Here is a 19,443-nt window from a genome sequence, read left to right as displayed (position 1 = left end):
TATTTTTTCTTATTAATGAGAAAGCAGTAACAGGCGAGCATCCTATTGTATTTGCAAGCATTTGAACATATGCAGCTTCTTTTAATTTTACTTTGTCAGTACATTTAGGAGCAAGTGAAGGAGGCAATAAGTTAGTTACAGTTTGAATACAGCTGCACATAAATTTCCATTTATGTTTCTTTACACTTCTAGCAAACATTGCTGAGGGGTTAGCTCCACAACTAGAATAACTAAAAAGAAAAAATTAACAGTTTGCAATAAACTAAAAATCTTCCACAACATAATAAACAATTGATAAAATTCAATTTAAATTGTTAAGCAGTTTGTTTTGAAAGGGATGTGCAAGTACATTAAAAATTTAAATGAGTTAATATCTTCAAACATACATCTACCAAAGTACAGGCAACCCCCGTCTAACATGGAACTTCTAAAAACACAGTTTTGCTCTAACACGATTGATAAATTGCAGCAATCCTCACACAACATGGTACTTCTACAACAAGGTTTTGCTCTAACATGTTTTGAGAACTGCTGGAAATCTTGCATAACACAGTATTTTTGAGCTTTTGTGCTAGGAAAACCCTGCTATTACGTTAGATGTAATTTTCAATGTGTTTCCATTCCTTTTTGTGAATCCCTGCTGTTGACACGCTAGTTGTTATCGCCTTTGTAGTATTTTTCTAAAGCACATTTCTGGAGGTCACTACCATAAAACAATTTGAAGTTTCCAGTTTATTGGGCTTTTCTGTTAGTGTAATCAATTATAAACAGGTGGTAAACTCGATCTTCTTGCATTTGCTATAGTACTGATAGTTGGAATTCTGTGAGTTTTCATGTTATCATGGTGAAATGTGTTTCCCTGATGAAATATTCAATCATATAAAAAACAAATAAGTTTTCAGAAACCTATTACTCCGTATTGTTTTTGTTGTAACTTGTGCAAGCTGTGTTCTTTGTTATTAATTGCTTATCATTTTTACTGTTTTTAATTTTGCAGCCAAAAAAAAAAAAAAAAAAGGTCAGTGAACAGAAATATCTATTAGTATGTACACATTACAGTACATATTAATTAAGCTATATATGTAAGTGTAAATTTGTTTTTATTTTGCTAATTGGAAAATATTCTTCAGATTTTCACATATCATTTAAAAACAAGGTTCACTGTATTTTGTTGGAAGATCCCTGGGTTAGTTTGTTTGTTTGGTTGGTTTTTAGGAGCATTAGCAACTAAGGCCATATTGCTCCGGGATATGCGGTGGTCATTCCTTGACCTTTCCGCATCCTCCGTATTTGGTGGTGACGGGCTCGAACCCTGGTCTAATCAAGAAGCGTGTGCTGCGCACTGCTGCTCTTTCCCACCTGGCTACGGAGGCGCCTCCCTGCGTTAGGTTCTGTGCTATTGAACTTGCACTTGTTTGAGACCATAAAAAATAATTGTGACTTTGAAGAGTGCAGTTCATGACTTTTAAAGAGAGCAGAAGGTACACGAAATCTAGATGCTGCAGAAGAGGTTGTGCTTAGCAGCGATGAAGAGGAAAAACATTAAATGAATGTACATTATCTGACATATAAGTATCACAGTTTGTAAGATAAGACGTTTGTTCAGTTATTACTATTTAAGTTACTACTATTATAAAAATAAAGTTAAAATATTAAGTAATTTTCTCAAATTACGGCATGCAAAAAGGTCATCTCGGTCAGCCAAGCTGGACTGGAGGCAGCTAATGAATACTACCAACAAAGGGGCATATCAGATCGCCCTATCCAATCGCTTCGAGACGCTAGCTGTGCCCGAGGATATAAATGAAGAAGAAAAGCAGATCTCTGATGCCATCCTGGAATGTGCCAAGCCCCTATGTCCACCTGCCCGACGTCGAACGCAACCATGGATATCAGACGAGTGCCTTGACCTCGTGGACAAACGGAAGCAGGCAAAGTTGGTCGACTTTGAACGGTACCGGCAGCTAAACCGAGAAGTCCGACAAAGGATGACAGCGGAAAGAGAAGCATACTGGAATCAAGTGGCAGACGATCTTGAAGTGGCGGCATCCAAGAACGAGTACCGCACTCTCTATCGCACCCTCAGATGTCTGAGTGGAAAGACCAAATTGACTAGTGACAACATCAAGAATGCTGATGGGACCTTCTGCGATCACCGTCCGAACGCTTGCAACGGTGGAGTGAATTCTTCAAAGCATTGTATAATCACGACCCACCTCAGGGACTGCCAGAAGCCGCACTATCGATTGATCCCCCTGAAGTCTCCATGGTCGATGTTGAGCCTACAGTAGAAGTGAAAGCAGCCATACAATCCCTAAAGAATGGCAGGGCACCAGGAGTGGACCAAGTCACCACAGAAGCGATCAATGCTGGGGGAGATGTACTGCTTCGCCGACTACACTCACTGCTCAAAACCATCTGGTGCACTGAACAAATTCCGCTAACATGGAGGAAAGCCATTATTGTACCGATCCACAAGAAAGGTGATAACCGGGATTGCAAGAACTACCGAGGCATCAGCCTCCTTTCCATCATCGGAAAGGTCTTTATGAAGATTATCCAGTCAAGACTGCAAAAACATCGTGAGCAAACCAGTCGAGAAGAACGCGGGATTTAGACCTGGGCGAGGATGCTGTGATCAAATCTTTGCCATCCGTCAGCTGATGGAGGAGAGGATCCGGTGTGGACAGCGAACCGTCATTGTTTTCATTAACTTTAAGTCTGCTTTCGACTGTGTCCATCGGCCTGCCTTATGGAAACTACTAGAGGTCGAACATGTACCTCGAAAAGTCATCACACTCCTCCAAACTGCATACAATGGTTTAACCAGCCAGGTGCGCATCCAGAACGATTTATCTGAGGAATTTACCATCCAAACTGGAGTCCGCCAAGGGGATGTAGCCTCCCCGTTGCTTTTCAACATTGTGGTCGACGCCATTATGAGGCAAGCATTCAGAAACAGACGGGGCATACAATATGACAAGGATCACTATGTGACTGACCTGATGTTTGCCGATGATAGTGCTATCTTTGCTGGTAACGACTCTGAAGCCACAGACATCCTCTACGACATTGCCCGGCCATACGGTTTGAAGATCAATGCTGATAAGACAAAGGCCCTGACAACAGATGGGTTGCAAGCCACCATCTATCTCAAAGGCATCCAGATCGAGCAAGTGCAGGACTTTAAATACCTTGGGTCGCTGGTCCAGGAGAAGAAAGTTGCATCCACCATGGAAATCCACAGCAGAATTGGACAGGCGGCCACTGCGTTCGCCTCGCTCAAATGGTGTCTGTGGAAGAGGACCAACATTTCCTCAAAGACTAAAATCCGACTCTTCCGGACTTTGATCCTGCCCATTCTCCTTTATGGATCAGAAACATGGATTTGTCTCAAGCTAGATATAAACAAACTTGAGGTATTCCAAATGCGATGCCTGGCAGATTTTGGGCATCTCACTTCGTGACCGCATCACTAATGATACCATCCGCACCAGATGCCAACAGCAACCAACCATTGCCGACCAAATCCAGAAGCGAAGGCTTAGATGGTTTGGCCACGTATGTAGAATGGGCACGAACAGAATACCATCCACACTCCTTTGGAGACAACGACCCACCCAATGGAGCATCCAACGGACCGCGCCTAGGAAAACGTGGGCCAAGCAAGTGGAAAATGACTTGAAGAGCCGACGTCTCGACCTTAACCAGGCCAGGACTGACGCCATGGATCGTAAAGTATGGAAGAACATCACAGAGCAAGTCCGAAACCCTGCGGCACCTACAGCAGCATACTGGTTGCGTGGCCAACCACCTTCCCCAGCTGCCAGCTAAGGACCAAGAAGAAGAAGAAGAAAGTTTCTGATAGTTATAAAAAAAAATGACATTTTTGTTAGCTTTTGGAACATAACCCCCCCCCCTTTTGGTACTGGTTCTCAGTTCCATATAACACCCCAGGGGCTCACATCTGGTGAGTATGGGCTTGGCACACCCAGGGTCCTCAGCTGGATACCATCATTCTTCTCTTTCTTGGTGATTCCCTTCTACTTCTCTCAATCTCGGGGTAATTCAGATTTTTTTGGCTGGTGCAGCATTAAGTCTCAGGCTTCCTTGCACCATATGGCTAATAATAATAATAAACACGGTTTCGCATTACACGAGATTTTGTAGGAACCAAACAACCATGTTATACGAGGGTTAACTGTACTTTATCAACTGGAGGGAGAGATACTAGAAATGATAAAATGTAGCCATTATATTATAGCCTGTTAAGTTGGTGCTCGCTGGACAGAGAGCATCAACTGATTGGCAATTCTGCAGCCAAGCACTTATTAGGAACTCCACTATATTTTAGTCACAGGTAAAGCTTTGTTCAACAGAGATGGAACAACAAACACATAAAATGCACGTCTGTGCTCATGAGAATCCTTACACAATCACAAAAATAAATTTCCATATTCGTTTCTCGATGAATATCTGATGCAGTATTATCAGAAATTACTCATTAGGTTGTTTGTATACTTGAAAACAACTATTTAGCCAAGTGCTGGCTATGATTTTCATAGAAAGAGCTGCCGCTGTTAGATGATGTTCCTCTACAAACCAGGTGGATACAGCAGGGGGGGGGGTGCATCCTTTCATTTTGGTTGGGAAGTTGGGACTGCACTGCTCACTCAACCATTGGATAGGGCGTGTGGTGGGGGGGTACAGTTGCTTGGCCTATGAGATCAATTGACATCATTATGTCTTTTGGACTATTGTCTGTGGAGCATGCTGTGAAATTAAACAGGGCCAACCTGCTGTGAACAAAAGCAGATCCAAGAAGAGGCAAGTTGGGTAATTGTTCCACTCCCAGAGCCTGAGAAAATTGGAAAAAATATTGTACTTTATAATAAGTTATTGTATAGTTACTATACAATAACTTATTATACAATTACTATAATCAGCTTCCCACATCAATGCCAGAGCTTGCACTAGAACATCAGGCAACACAGCGGCAATCCCCAAGGCAGAATGCGCTGATCCCACAGGAACTAGTTGTCAGTGACTCTATTGTCTGGGAAACGGGGAATATATTGTGCAAAAAAGGATAGGTGGAACCGGACCGGGGTATGTCTGCCAGGGACAAAAGTTGATGACGTTGTACAGCAGACATCATCTTTTAAGGGCACAAAAGGTGATTTGTTGTACACGTTGGCACCAGCCATATTAAGAGTAGGAGAATGGCAGAATTACTTAACAAGTACAGGTCAATGTTGAAAAAAGTCAAGAGTTAGAGTTGACTGCAAGTATATGATGAGAGCCTTGTCAATCAATTCGGCCCTGGAAAGATTGTGCAAGGTTCATGGGATAGAATTTTTCTCACCCTGGTATGTGCTTGTTAACAGGAGAACCTGCTTCTACAGGGATGGGATACACTTAAATAGAAAGGGTACAAGAATATTTGCTGATGCTATCATGGCAGGGGGGGGTGCATCATGGCAGTGTTAGGTGGGTCAGAAAACTGCTAACCGCTGGTAGAGATGAAAGTGATTCTTGCACTGCTTCTAATGGAATGAACAGCAGCCTGGGGATTTCAGAAACTGCCATGAGTCATTGTGGAACAAGTAAATACATGGGCTATGTTAGGGTAGCTAAGAACAGTCAAAACATCACAAAGGCAGATATTGTTGGGATATCAGATATAAGTAATGCAGTATTAGAATTTGGGGAGTACAATGTGTACAGGAAGGGAGGAGGGGTTATGCTATTAGTTAAGAAACATAAAATCCAAGGAAGTGAAGCCAGTCAACATAGCTGGACAGTGCAGTGTCGAGTCAGTTTGGTGTGACATAAGCATTGGGAGACAAAACTGAGAGTAGGGGTGTGCTATAGGCCTAATGACGCTGATGAGTATAATAAGAAACTGTACAGGGAAATAGAGTGTGATTCTTGCACTGCTTCTAATGGAATGAACAGCAGCCTGGGGATTTCAGAAACTGCCATGAGTCATTGTGGAACAAGTAAATACATGGGCTATGTTAGGGTAGCTAAGAACAGTCAAAACATCACAAAGGCAGATATTGTTGGGATATCAGATATAAGTAATGCAGTATTAGAATTTGGGGAGTACAATGTGTACAGGAAGGGAGGAGGGGTTATGCTATTAGTTAAGAAACATAAAATCCAAGGAAGTGAAGCCAGTCAACATAGCTGGACAGTGCAGTGTCGAGTCAGTTTGGTGTGACATAAGCATTGGGAGACAAAACTGAGAGTAGGGGTGTGCTATAGGCCTAATGACGCTGATGAGTATAATAAGAAACTGTACAGGGAAATAGAGTGGGCCAGTAAATCAGAGTGTCTTACAATGGGGATTTTTAATTTCCCAGATATTGATTTGTGGGTTGGTCATTCACACACTAGCAAGGCATTTGTGGATATGTTGGATGATTGTTTTCTACAGCAGCATGTTCAGGAGGCAACCAAAGGTACTCTTGATCTGATTATCAATAGTTATTCTTCATGCATTAAGAATCTACAGATAAAGGAACCGCTAGGTGGCAGTGATCACAGTGTTCTATGTGGGATTTACTCAAAGAGGTAACTACCATCAGAGGTAAAGGGAAGGAGGGTTTTTGCTTTCGTAAAGGTGACTACAGAGGTCTGAGACAGTTTTTAAAGTCTATACAGTAGGACTAACTGAAGATGTTACATTGACAGCTTAAATAAATTCAGCCATTAATTTATTTAAGCTGTCAACTTTCACAATGACAGATGGAAGTTTGTTCCAGTGATCAACCACCTGCTGGCTAAAGACAACTTTCCACACATCTATTCTACAACTGTCTTTCCTCAATTTGAATTTATGCCCCCTCAGGTGCAGAATCTCAGCAAAAGGAAGAATCCCATCAGCATCGAGCTTGCTCAAACTATTCAAGGCCTTATACACTTCAATCAGATCACCTCACAGGTGTCTAGTATCCAGTTCTGAGAGCACTATCTACCGAGAATGCAGCTTTTCCCTGCATTCTCGGTGAACAGATAGTGCGTGTTATCAATAGTGGCAGTAGAAGTCGATAACAATGTATTGATTAGTTTTTCTTATTTCTTCCCTATTAAAAGCAGATTATCGGAGTTCACGAGTGGGCTGAAATTTACTTATGGGTACACACTCCAGACTGCCTCAGTCTTAGGGTGTTTATCCCCCCTTCACGCTGTTTTAGCCCAATAGGAAAATGACTTCTGCTGCAACTACCGATAACATGCACTGTCTGTAGAAGTAATTTTCGTATCGGGTTAAAACAGCAAGGAAGGGGTTATAAACACCCTAAGACTGAGGCAGTCTGGAGTGTGTACCCATAAGTAAATTTCAGCCCACTCGTGAACTCCGATAATCTGCTTTTAATAATAAGAAAAACTAATCAATACATCATTATCAACTTCTACTGCCACTACCAATAACACACACCATCTGTTTACTGAGAATACAGGGAGAAGCTGCGGTACCAGGAAACACTTTTGACCGCTAAAAGTTTCCCGTGGTTCTCATGTTTGCTTTCTTTACCTTAGCCCACATTTTATATCTGGAATAATATCACTGAAGATTATAAAAAATTAAATGGCAAACTGTATGTAGACCATGAGATGTATTTGAGAACAATCCGGCTTGCAATTAATATTAAACTTGTTGTTTTGCTCAATGTTTGTTTTTAGCTCAGCACTGTCATATAGTTATTTAGACAAAATATTTTATATCTTGTAAACTGGGCTCTGAACTACTATATTTCACATGATTCAAAACTTAAGTTTTACCAATTTCATTTAAAACTCTGAGTATGTGAATAATCAACTGGGGTTTAGTCTCTTGGGGTACTAAAATAAACATACCAGTCCAAGGGTGGGAAACCTTTTTGCATTAGAAGGCCAAATTTTATTTAACCAAGATACTATTAGACTGCATGCTGCAAATTAAATATATACAAAAAAATTATGTTTTTGGAGGCATATTTATAATTTTAATTACAGCCTGCTATTGTATAAGGAATTTAAACAAACAAATTAGCAAACACATTTATTTGTTTAGCAAAGTCATAACAAAACTAAAAATGGGCAAATTTAGACAACAAACCATTTAATGACTTTTCTGCGACTGCTTAATGCCAGATAGTATTCTGATATTTAGTTCCAACATCATTGAGCATACTTTTAATTGGTCTTCCAAGTGAATATCAGTCATCTGAGATCTCAAGCTTGTTTTAATTTGTGTCATATATGAAAATGTTGATTCACAACAGTAGGTTGTGCCAAAACAAGATAGCATTCAACGAGCATGTTGACGTATAGGTATTCAACAGCATTTTTCTATATTTAAAGAGGATCCTTCTTCACGCCAAATAGAGACTTCAGAATATTATCTTCTGAGAGCTCAATTAATTCAATCTGTAAGTCAGCAGGTGCTTTAGAGACATCAATCATGTGTGGTTGAAAAGCTGGTTTCAGTGTGAGTTCATGTTTCTCAAAATCAGCAAACCTTTCATTGTATTCTTCAATCAGGGAGTCTAGAATAGCTGTGTATTCTTTCATGTCGCATTTCCTAAAAGATTTGTTTGTATCCTGTTCATTAATTACTTTTGCCAGTTCAGGAAAGTGTTCAGTTGAAAGTTCCAATTGGTTAAGCAAAGTTCTGAGAAAGTCAGCTTTTTTCCGAAATGCCTGTATTTTAAGCCACATATCATATTTAGATTTGGTTTTACCTTGCTTCAGATCCTTGCAGTTTTACCTTGCAAAAAAAAATATTCAGATCACTTTGCTTTGATATTATATTACACAAAACTGCAATATCTCTGTAGAATTCCACTTTTGACAATTCATACTGTTAATTCAGTTCCTCAAAAAAGCTTGTGATTTGTTTTCACAAAGTAAAAGTTTAACAAGTATTTGTCCTTGGGACAACCAGCACACTGTAGAATGATATGGCAGATCCACGCTGAATGTTTCATCATTAAGCTGAAGCATGCTGCAAAATTGGCGATGTCGTGATGTATTTACTTGAATGTAGTTTACAATACCTATAATGATATTTAATGTGTCATTTAAAATGGTAGATTTGGCACACAGATTCTGCTGATGAAAGAACGATTAATGACATTAATCGCACTGTACATATTTACAAATTACTTTTGTAAATTACATATGATTTTGAGATGTAAAACTTCAGAAGTTTTGGAGAAATAAATTAAAATTAAAAAAATAATAACAATAACAGGCAAATGGGCCTGAAAAATGGCAATCCAGGTTTAACACTGATAAATGTAGGCTAATAAAATTGAAGAATTTAAGTTTTGTAATACCAAACAAAAATGCTTGGCTCATTACCAACTACCTTAAATATCAATCTCAAGTAGTTCACAAAGCAAAAGATCTAGGAATAATTATATAGCCCGACGTGACATTCTCTGAGTAGGGTTCTTTCTATAATTCACAGAAACTTTGCCAGCTTACAGGTTTATAAACCTGATTATATAAAAACAAGAGCTACAAGATTAGTTCAGAGCAAAAAGGGTATTCTTACCAAGAAAGACTGTGGTTATATAAATAGCAGTACACAAAAACTAGGAATCTGCATGGTGTCCTAGCTGAAGTGTTTAAGGCTTTAAAAGGATTAGCCAAAGAGGGGAAAAAACACTATCCCACCTCATCTGTCCACACCCTCTATAACAATATGTCTAATTCTTTCTTAAATTTATTCTAACCACCCGCTTTCAAAAACATTTAATATTAATTACTCTACAGCTGAAAGCAAATTTCATGCATCTATCCTACAGCCATCCTTTTTCATTTTATGTTGCCTTGTGTGCAGAATCTGAGAAAGTGTCAGAATACTATCATCACTAAGTCTGCTCAATCCATTTAAAGCCTTAAACAGTTCAGTCAGGTCTCCTCAGAAGTATCTAGTTTCCAAGCACTGCAATTTACAATACCAAAGTCTTTTGTGGTAAGAGTACCACTTTGTGTTCCTCACTAATCAAGTTTGCTCTTCTCTGCACCCATTCTTAAAACGAGGCTCCCAGACATGTATGCAGTACTCAAGATGTGACCTAACATTGCTTAATACGGTGGGATAATCAATTCCTTGTCCCTGCTGATAGGGTTCCAGTTTATCATTGACAAAACCCTATTATAATACTATCTTAGCACCCCATCTGCACTTCTCAAAGAACTTCATGTTAAACTGTACAATTATCCCGGGTATCTTTTGTTCTCCATCACCTTGAATGTAGTACTACCTAATTGGTGCATTATTCTGGGATTAATGTCACCCATATGCAATACCTTCCATTTACCAACATTAAGGGTGGACAAATAAAGTGGGGTTTTTTTTTTTTTTTCTTTTTCTGTTGATGCTGGTATAAGCTTGCTTACTTGCAAAATTTTGCCAATATTAATACCAATAATGGTTTAGAGAAGGAAATGTCCAAAGGATAAAATTTAAAAAAATAAACAAACTAACAGGGTAAACTAACTTTTAAACATATCATCACATTACAGTTAGGGGCATATAAAGTCAAACATTACAAATAAGAGATTCTATAAAAGTATTGTTAGATTTTCTTAAAAGTTACCCTTGTGTAATTAATATACATAAATCTTTGGTTCAAATTTATATGTTCACCAGTGAGTGGGAGATACCTTTATTTTATATCAAGACATTAAACAGTGACCTCTTCTTAAAATTAGTATTAGTACACTAAAATGGTAGAGCCATGCAAGGAAGTAAAGATTACTTAGCATCTGCTGTAAAATAAATTATATATATATATATATATATTTAAAAAAAATTTTAATGTGATAAAATAAAATGTTTCCCTGGTTTTATATTTCTTCTACTGCTTCCAAATGTTTAACTAATCTTTCTGCCTCTACAAAGATAGGTAGTAACCTAGCTTTGTACAGGCAGAGAACTAGGTAGTAAACTTGTACAAAGCTAGTACAAAATTTGTAAAAAACAGTAAAAAGCTAGGTAGTAACCTAGCTTTCTACAGGCAGAGAACTAGGTAGTAAACTTGTTCCAACAGTTTACTCTTTGATGAAAGGCAATTTTCTAATGTCCAATGTATAATTAGCTTTCCTGAATAATGACTGATGCTGTTTAAGCTTGCTTCCTTGCACCATTTGCCACTACTACCTAACCTAACTATTACATATCTATATCCAGAAGTGCAAGAACTGGAAGAAAAGCAAATTTAAGAATAAAACTAAGTGAGATCAAATAGGGAGTAAAGTGGTATATCTTTCACAAAAATATGGACAAGGTACTCCCAATGCAGTGTATGTTTTATAACAAAATAAATTATGATGAATTAGGAAGTAAAGTGGTAATAAAATAAAATAAAAATAAGTGTTTACAGTGCTATCCAGATGCAAAAATAAGTGGCTATAAGCAAATGACGCGATTAGAATAAGTTTAGAATAAATTTAAGGATAATATGTATATAAAGTTAGATATATGGTATAAGGTAAATGGAGTGAACTGAGGATAGGGAAGGGATAAAGGTGTAAATAAAAAGGCAAAGATAGCGAGAGATTTAGGGCAGTAGGAACATTTGTATCACTAATAGTTTTACGAATGAGAAAAAAGGGGAAGTAGAAAGTGTAAAAATATAAAGCTAAGAAAAAGATATTAAAAGTACCGAGCTAGCTGGGATTGTAAAGCCCATCCTTTTAGTAAGAGCCCAGTGAGAGAGACTGTTAGTAGAAAAAAGGGCATTACCCCACTTGCCCTAATAGATTGAGTCTTATTTCCCACTTGCCCTAAAAGTATATGCTCTATGTTCCGCTTGCCCTAATCACATTTCTATTGTTTTCATGTAACAGTATCCTACTTTTTCAGAGTGATAAAAATATAAAAATGGACTTCAAAAACTTAATAAGACTCCAGCAATCTACCAAGTGATGCACACCCGATTCGGGCCTCAAAACAGAAAAACCAAGTGCAAACTACTCTGGTTAAAAAGGACATTGTTTTCTTAGAAGACTCCATTGTCAGGGAAACGGGGAATATTTTTTGTAATAAGGATAGGTGGAGTAGAACCAGGGTATGTCTGCCGAGAGCAACTATTAATGATGTCACCAACAGATTGTCAGATTTTAAGGGGGGTAAAGAGAATATTATTATTCATGTGAGGACAAATGACATTAAACGTACATAATCTGACAATTTGTTGGAAAAATACAGGACCATGCTGAGGAAATGCCACAAGCTAGGCAACAATGTCTATGTGTCTGCAATTCTGCCCAGACATAATAGGAGGGATTATATGTTAAAAGACTTGTGGATTAACTCGAGACTTGAAGGACTCTGCAAGGCTTTCGGAGGGAAATTTCTATCAGCATGGCCCACCACACTTGTAGGTAGAAGGAATTTGTTTTGTAAAGATGGGATACACTTAAACAAAGGTGGTGCAAACGTTTTTGCCAGTATTATTGAGGTAACCTTAAAGGTTCAGGGAAACTGCTAGTTAGGGGGCATGTGAGTAATACTGACATGCGTTTATCTGATAATATTGGTCAAAGTAACTCTTGCACATACCTCAAGAGTTCTTATCTGTTACCTTAACTGGACATATTATCTAGATGTTCTGGGGACAGAAACGTTTCAAGTGAGCAGGTAGCTAATGCCAGGGAAGAGAGCCTAAAAAACTTCAAGGGTTGTGTTAGGGTTGTTAAATATACAAGAACAGTAAGTCTTAATTGTTTATACAGTAATGTTAGAAGTGTCGTCAATAAAATTAGCGAATTCGAACTGTTGGTTAAAACAAATAACGCGGACATAATAATAGGGATTACGGAGACGTGGTGCTACCCGGAAATTGGGGATGATGAGTTTCAGTACAGCTTGTATAATGTATTTAGGAAGGATAGGGTAGATAGAAGGGGTGGTGGGGTAAGGCTTCTTATCAGAAGCAGCCTGAGTGCGACGATAGCTTTCCCGGATTCAAATGTTTCACATGCTAATATAGAATCTGAATGGTGTGAGATAGTTGGAAACAAAGATATAATGCGAGTAGGAGTAATCTACAGACCAGGTGATTGTGAAGATTATGACTAAAGCCTCTACATGCAAATGGAATGGGCTAGTAAGCGTCAATGTCTTATTATGGGTGATTTCAGTTTGCCTCTAATTGATTGGAGTAAATGGGAAGGAAACTCGACATGGGAAACAAAATTTTTAAATCAACTAGATGACTGTTATTTGTATTAACATGTCAGGGAAAGTACTAGAGAAAAGAATATCCTAGACCTCATCATCACCCATGAATCAGATGACATAACAGGGCTGACAGTAGAGGAACCAGTAGCAGGAAGTGATCACAGAGTTCTATGGTATATGATAATGAGAGAGTTAGCAGCAGTAAAAGGCAAAGGAATGGGTTTTAATTTCAGAAAAGCAAATTATGATGCCTTAAGGTACTACATGGCCTCTATTAACTGGGTAGATATCGCGCAGAGAATGAATACATTTGAACTGTGGTATGCTTTTAAAACATTAATCACAGATGCCTTAAATGCGTACTTACCATTAAAAAAATACTCCACGAGGAGGGTTCCAAGTTAAAATAGGATGAATAGTGAAGTTGTCACATTACTTGAGCAGAAAAAGGTGGCATGGAAAGGTTACAGAGCAATAAAAAGTACTGAAGCCTATAACAGCTACAAGATGATCTGTAATAGAGACACAGAAAAGGTTCGACAGGCAAAGGCAGTTTATGAAAAATCACTAGCAAACAGAGCAAAGGGGGGGGGGATAAGGAATTCTTCACATATATAAATGCCAAGAAGAGCAGGACAAACCACATCGGGCCTTTACTTAAGGGGAAGGTGATAGTATTAAATACACCAGCTTCTGTTGCAGATGAACACAACAGTTATTTTGCATCGATATTTACAAGTGAAAAACCTTTTGTGGCAATGGGAAATTGTGGGAGCGAAGTTGAAAAATATGTAATTAATGATATTGAAATTTCGCAACATTATTTAATGAAAAAAACTTTCGAGCCTACAGGCCAGTAAGGCTCCTGGATTTGATGGAATATTCCCTATAATCTTAAAGGAGGCGGCAAGTGAGTGCATCGAACCATTGAGGCTAATTATGCGAGCATCACTAGACTCTGGGGAGATTCCCTTGATTTAGAAAAGTGCCAATGTATCTCCCATACATAATGGTGGCTCTAAGAGTGAAGTGGAAAATTATCGACCTATCAGTCTGACTTCAGTGGTAGAGAAAATCATGGAGGCAATGATCAAGGGTGGAATTCAGGATCATTTGGATCGAATTGAAATTTTCAAGGATACTCAGCATGGTTTTGTAAAGGGAAAATCGTGTTTAACAAATCTAGTTTACTATTTTGAAATGGTCACTCACAAGCTGGATTTAGGGAATAATTTCGACATTGTTTATTTAGATTTCAGCAAAGCTTTTGACTCAGTCCCACATGAGCGGTTGCTTTATAAGCTGGAACAGGTTGGAATCACTGGAAAAATCCTTAGATGGATAGCAAGATGGCTTATGGGTAGGAGGTAGAGGGTTGTGATAAATGGCTATTCCTCAGATTGGGTTGATGTAAGAAGTGGGGTTCCCCAAGGATCAGTATTAGGACCACTGTTGTTTTTAATTTTCATAAACAACATCGATGAAGGGATAAAGGGCATGATGTCTAAATTTGCAGATGATGTTAAATTTGGTAGAGTAGTTAATGATCACTGTCAAGCTGAGCTTTTTCAGAGAGACTTCAGGAATGGTCAGAAAAATGGCAGCTATGCTTTAATCCGACAAAGTGTAAGGTATTACACCTGGGAAACAGTAATCCCAAAATAACTTATTCACTTGGTGGAGTTCAACTTAACCCAGTACTGGAGGAAAGGGACTTGGGTGTTACGATACAGTCAGACATGAAATTCTCTGAGTATTGTAAACAGGTTGCAAGGAAGGCCCATGGTGTCCTATCGATGATCTATCGAACTTTTGCAAGTAGAGATAGGGACGTGATAATCCCATTATATAAGGCTTTTGTTAGACCACACTTGGAATACTGTGTTCAAGTATGGAGACCGCGCCTAAAGAAAGACATCGAGCTTCTTGAAAGGGTGCAAAGATGGGTAACTCGCCTGGTGAGATTGGCAAAAGGGCGTCCTTATGAAGAAAGACTTCGAATATGTGGGTTGCAGAGTTTGGAAACACCTTAGAGAAGATTTGATTGAAGTGTTTAAGGCTCTGAGAGGCATCAGTAAAATGAATGAGGGCAAAATTTTCAAGATTATAAATGATGCTAGAACTAGAGGACATAAATTCAAGTTACGGGGGGAATGTTTAGATTGGACTGCAGGAAGTTTTATTTTAGCCAGCGAGTTATAAATTACTGGAGTAAGTTGCCTACAATGGGTAGTAGAGGCTGACAGTTTGGGAAAATTCAAAGGTCATCTGAATAGTACCTTTGGGTGAGGGAAGCACATAGGATGATAGGTTTAATTTCCTTTTCTTTTATTAATTATTATTATTATTTATTTTTATTTATTATTTTTTTTTGGCTGGTGCAGCATAAGCCATAGGTTTTCTTGCACCATGGGACCATTACTAATACACTAATATTAATAAAAAAAAATAAACAAATACAGTATAACATCAAAATAATAATCAATTTATTTTCTTTATGCAAATAAAAATTTTGTTTAAAATACAACACAGGTTTAAAATACAAATTATTAAAGTTTAAATTATACTAATCATTTAGTGGAAGAAAGTAACCAACTGCTTGCACAAAAGTGTGTAAATCGATGTCCCCATTTTGTCTATCTGCTGTTTTGTCTTTTTGGAGGATGTTGCAGTGGATGTTCTCGAATGATTCCTCCCCAAGCGTCCTCTAGTTCATCTAAAGAAACAAATGCCAATTCCAACAGTGACCACTAACTTTCTGACAATTTGTTCCTCGATGTATGCCAATTGTAATCCTAAATGTTGTATGGATCTGATCACAGCACTTTCGTAATAGTAGTAGTAGTGGCATGTGATGCAAGAAAGCAAGTGTGTGAGCTTATGCATCAGCCAAAAAAAAAAAAAATAAATAAAAAATATATATATACTATCATTGAATTATATTAAATATTAACAAATTAAATTATAATAAAGTGAATAAATAAATAATTAGGTTTAAGGTAATTTGGTTTTTGTTTTTAAGGTAATTAGGTAATTTGTTTTATTTTATTTAATTTAATTTAAAATATTGGATATATATATATATATATATATATATATATAAATACAAAATAATTCCCTCCAAATGTCTGTCCAGCTCCTCCTTAAATTTATTCAAACTATCAACCTCCACAACGACAGATGGAAGCTTGTTCCAGCAATTAACCACCTGTTGGCTAAAGGCAAATTTCCGCACATCTATTCTACATCTGTCTTTCCTCAATTTGAATTTATGCCCCCTTAGGTTCGTAATCTGAACAAGTGGAAGAATCCCATCAGAATCCTTATGCACCTTAATCAACTTGGAATTTTCTTGGTTGAAACATTGTCCCGATTTGCAGTGCAATTTAAAATTGTTCCTAATCAAGGAACAATTTTAAATGTTCCATGTAAATAGCATTTCCAGGATTTTTGCAGAGAATCTGAAGGAACTGTGCAATTCTGAAACCAAGAATCTTTTCTTCCTCACCATCTTCAAATAGTAAAAATTCTTTATCTTCCAACTTCTTATATTCATTCGGGATCAGTTTTGATAATGAATCTGGAAGACAAGGAAGAGATTTAGCAGCTCTATGAGGCATTGATCATACGTTTTCATAGCTGGGCATAGCAGAAGCAACTTCTATATCTTCAGGAATCTAGTGTTTTGTTTAATACTTCCCTATAAACTGTAGTAACCATTGCTTCTGTTTGTGTTAAGATATTCTCCTTCATTTGTTCCACCATGTTCGCTTTCATAGCTTTCTGAATTCAGGCTCGTGATTATAATGGCCACTTTTTGCTTTCAAAATGCTCTGGCAAGCGTTCATTAGTGCATGTGCAATTAGGGCAAGTGACCATTAGTTATTGTTATTTTGGTTTTTAGGAGCATTAGCAACTAAGGCCATATTGCTCAAGGGATATGTGGTGGTCATTCCCTGACCTTTCCTCATCCTCCATATTTGGTGGCTCCTGGGCTCGAACCCCAGTCTAATCAAGAAGCGTGTGCTATGAACTGCTGCTCCTGCCCACCTGGCTATGAAGGCACTGTGACCATTAGTGCTTCTGAGATTAGGGCATATGGATTAGGGCAAGAGGGATTAAACCGAAAAACGAGACTAATACCAAATGTTTGCTATGTAAGAAGGTGAAAAATAAAGAGCCAACATAAAAACCAAAAGCAGCTGGTTGCAAAAATATAGTATATAACCTATACCTGGAATATATATATATATATATATATATATATATATATATATATATTATTTTTATTTATTTTTTATTATTATTATTTTAATTATCATTCTAATTTATTTTTATATTTCAAGCATCATGTAGAGGAATATGCTTTTTGCTGCCTCTGATGTTTGCTTTACCTTTTTATTTTTTATTAGGTAAGATTAAGTTTTCAACTATTTCAAACATTATTCAAATATATATATATATATATATACACACTGTATTAGTAAAAATTTCAGAGTTGCAAGGCTCAGTAACTTCCACGATTTTTCAATATATTAAAAAAATAAGAGTTTACCTCAATCTTTTTCGTGGAATGCTTCTGGTCAATTCTCTCCAAATGTAACGAATAAAATAAGATGATAAAACGAATAATTTCCTCACTCATAGAGATACGACCAAATTCGAAGTGCAACGGAATCAAAAGCCGAGAACCCCAACCCGACCTCGAAACACATCTAACCACCGCAGCAAGATCATGAGTGTGAGAAGACATGTTTTCAGAATAAATAATTAAAACCGCTTCCGATAATAAATAATTAAAATCACGATTAAAAAGATTAAAATCACGAGATTTTTAAGAGCCAAATACACACACAAACACTTCGCGATATTCTCATCCTGTGAACACGGCGATCAGCCGAAAAGCGTGGTAAGGAAGGGAAACAGCTGTGCATTTCGTTTAATTTGAGTGTTCATCCAAATTTAATTGTGTTTTAATTATTTATTATCGGAAGCGGTTTTAATTATTTATTCTGACAACGTCTTCTCACACTCGTGGTCTTGCTGCGATGGTTTGAAGTGTTTCGTCGGGGTCAGGTTGGGGCTCGGCTTTCGATTCCGTTGCACTTCGAATTTGGTCGTATCTCTATGAGTGAGGGAATTATTCGTTTTATCATCTTATTTTATTCGTTACATTTGGAGAGAATTGACTGGAAGCATTCCACGAAAAAGATTGAGGTAATCTCTTATTTTTTTTTATATACTGTATATATATATTATATATACTGTATACATATAAAATATATTTATATATATATATACATATAAAAAAAAAAATATATATCCAATATTTTAAATTAAATAAAATAAAACATAAGCCAGTAGTATGGCAAAAACTGTAGAGCGAAAATTAACATAAAAATAATTTCGGCTTCATATGGAGGAATTGCAAGTTGCTGCCTCTAATGAATGCTTAATTATTTATTTATTTTATTACAATTTAGCTTTCGTCAACATTTAATATAATTTTATTTTATTTTATTTAAAACATTGGATGTATTTCAGCTTCATATGGAGGAACTGCATGTTGCTGCCTCTAATGAATGCTTAATTATTTATTTATTTATTCATTTTATTATAATTTAACTTATGTTAATGTTTAATATAATTCAATGATAGTATATATATATATATATATATATATATATTTTTTTTTTTTTTTTAAATGGTCACTTCTTTTTTAGAAGCCGACTTGTATGAAGGAAACAAATTTTCTCCTACCTGTGATTCTTCAGGATAACTGGGATAGCATACACTTTAGTTGAGAGATTTTTACTAAAAAAGCATATGTTATTTCCACGTATTCCATGTTTCAATTGACGTCTGAAGAAAACGCAAATTTCATTCCAATTCCAAAAAGCAAAGTTCTCCTGTATTTTTAACTATGTTTGTACAAAAGTGAATCACACTAGATCCTAGAAAAAGCTTTTATTCTTAACAGATATGGAATAACTTTTAATTATAATGAAAACATTTTTCTAACAATTTAAACTTGGCTCCATAACTTTGTTAATAAATATATCCATTAGTTTCTCTTCACTCTTAGACACTTTTTTTTTTTAGCGCCTCTGGTAGCCGCTTGCGTGTCAAAGTCAAGTCTGTTTTCGTGTGAGTGCAGGATTGCCAATTTAGGAAATTTTGAGAGACATCTGGCGATAAATTTTTCGATTTTGCGACAAGTCGAAATTTTGGTGCTTTTTCAATTAAAATGGTGA

General features: G+C 37.1%; 1 long non-coding RNA gene across 2 annotated transcripts; it reads right to left on the bottom strand.

The window, feature by feature from the left end:
- Positions 1-17: 17 nt before the first annotated feature.
- LOC150080920 (uncharacterized) lies at positions 18-19,072 on the bottom strand. Of its 2 annotated transcripts, none has more exons than XR_016547413.1 (2): positions 18,950-19,072; positions 18-230 (listed from the first exon to the last, which is right to left on the bottom strand). It is a non-coding gene; the product is annotated as an uncharacterized LOC150080920 (long non-coding RNA). The 2 variants fall into 2 exon arrangements; XR_016547412.1 differs by lacking the exon at positions 18,950-19,072 and adding an exon at positions 17,745-17,960.
- Between the last annotated feature and the right edge of the window lie 371 nt (positions 19,073-19,443).

This window comes from Mastigoproctus giganteus, chromosome 9, assembly GCF_048544385.1.
Source record: "Mastigoproctus giganteus isolate SK-2022 chromosome 9, ASM4854438v1, whole genome shotgun sequence".
NCBI classification, from domain to species: Eukaryota; Metazoa; Arthropoda; class Arachnida; order Uropygi; family Thelyphonidae; genus Mastigoproctus; species Mastigoproctus giganteus.
The sequence above is the reverse complement of the archived record's forward strand: the minus strand, read 5'-3'. Positions and strand labels throughout refer to the sequence as shown.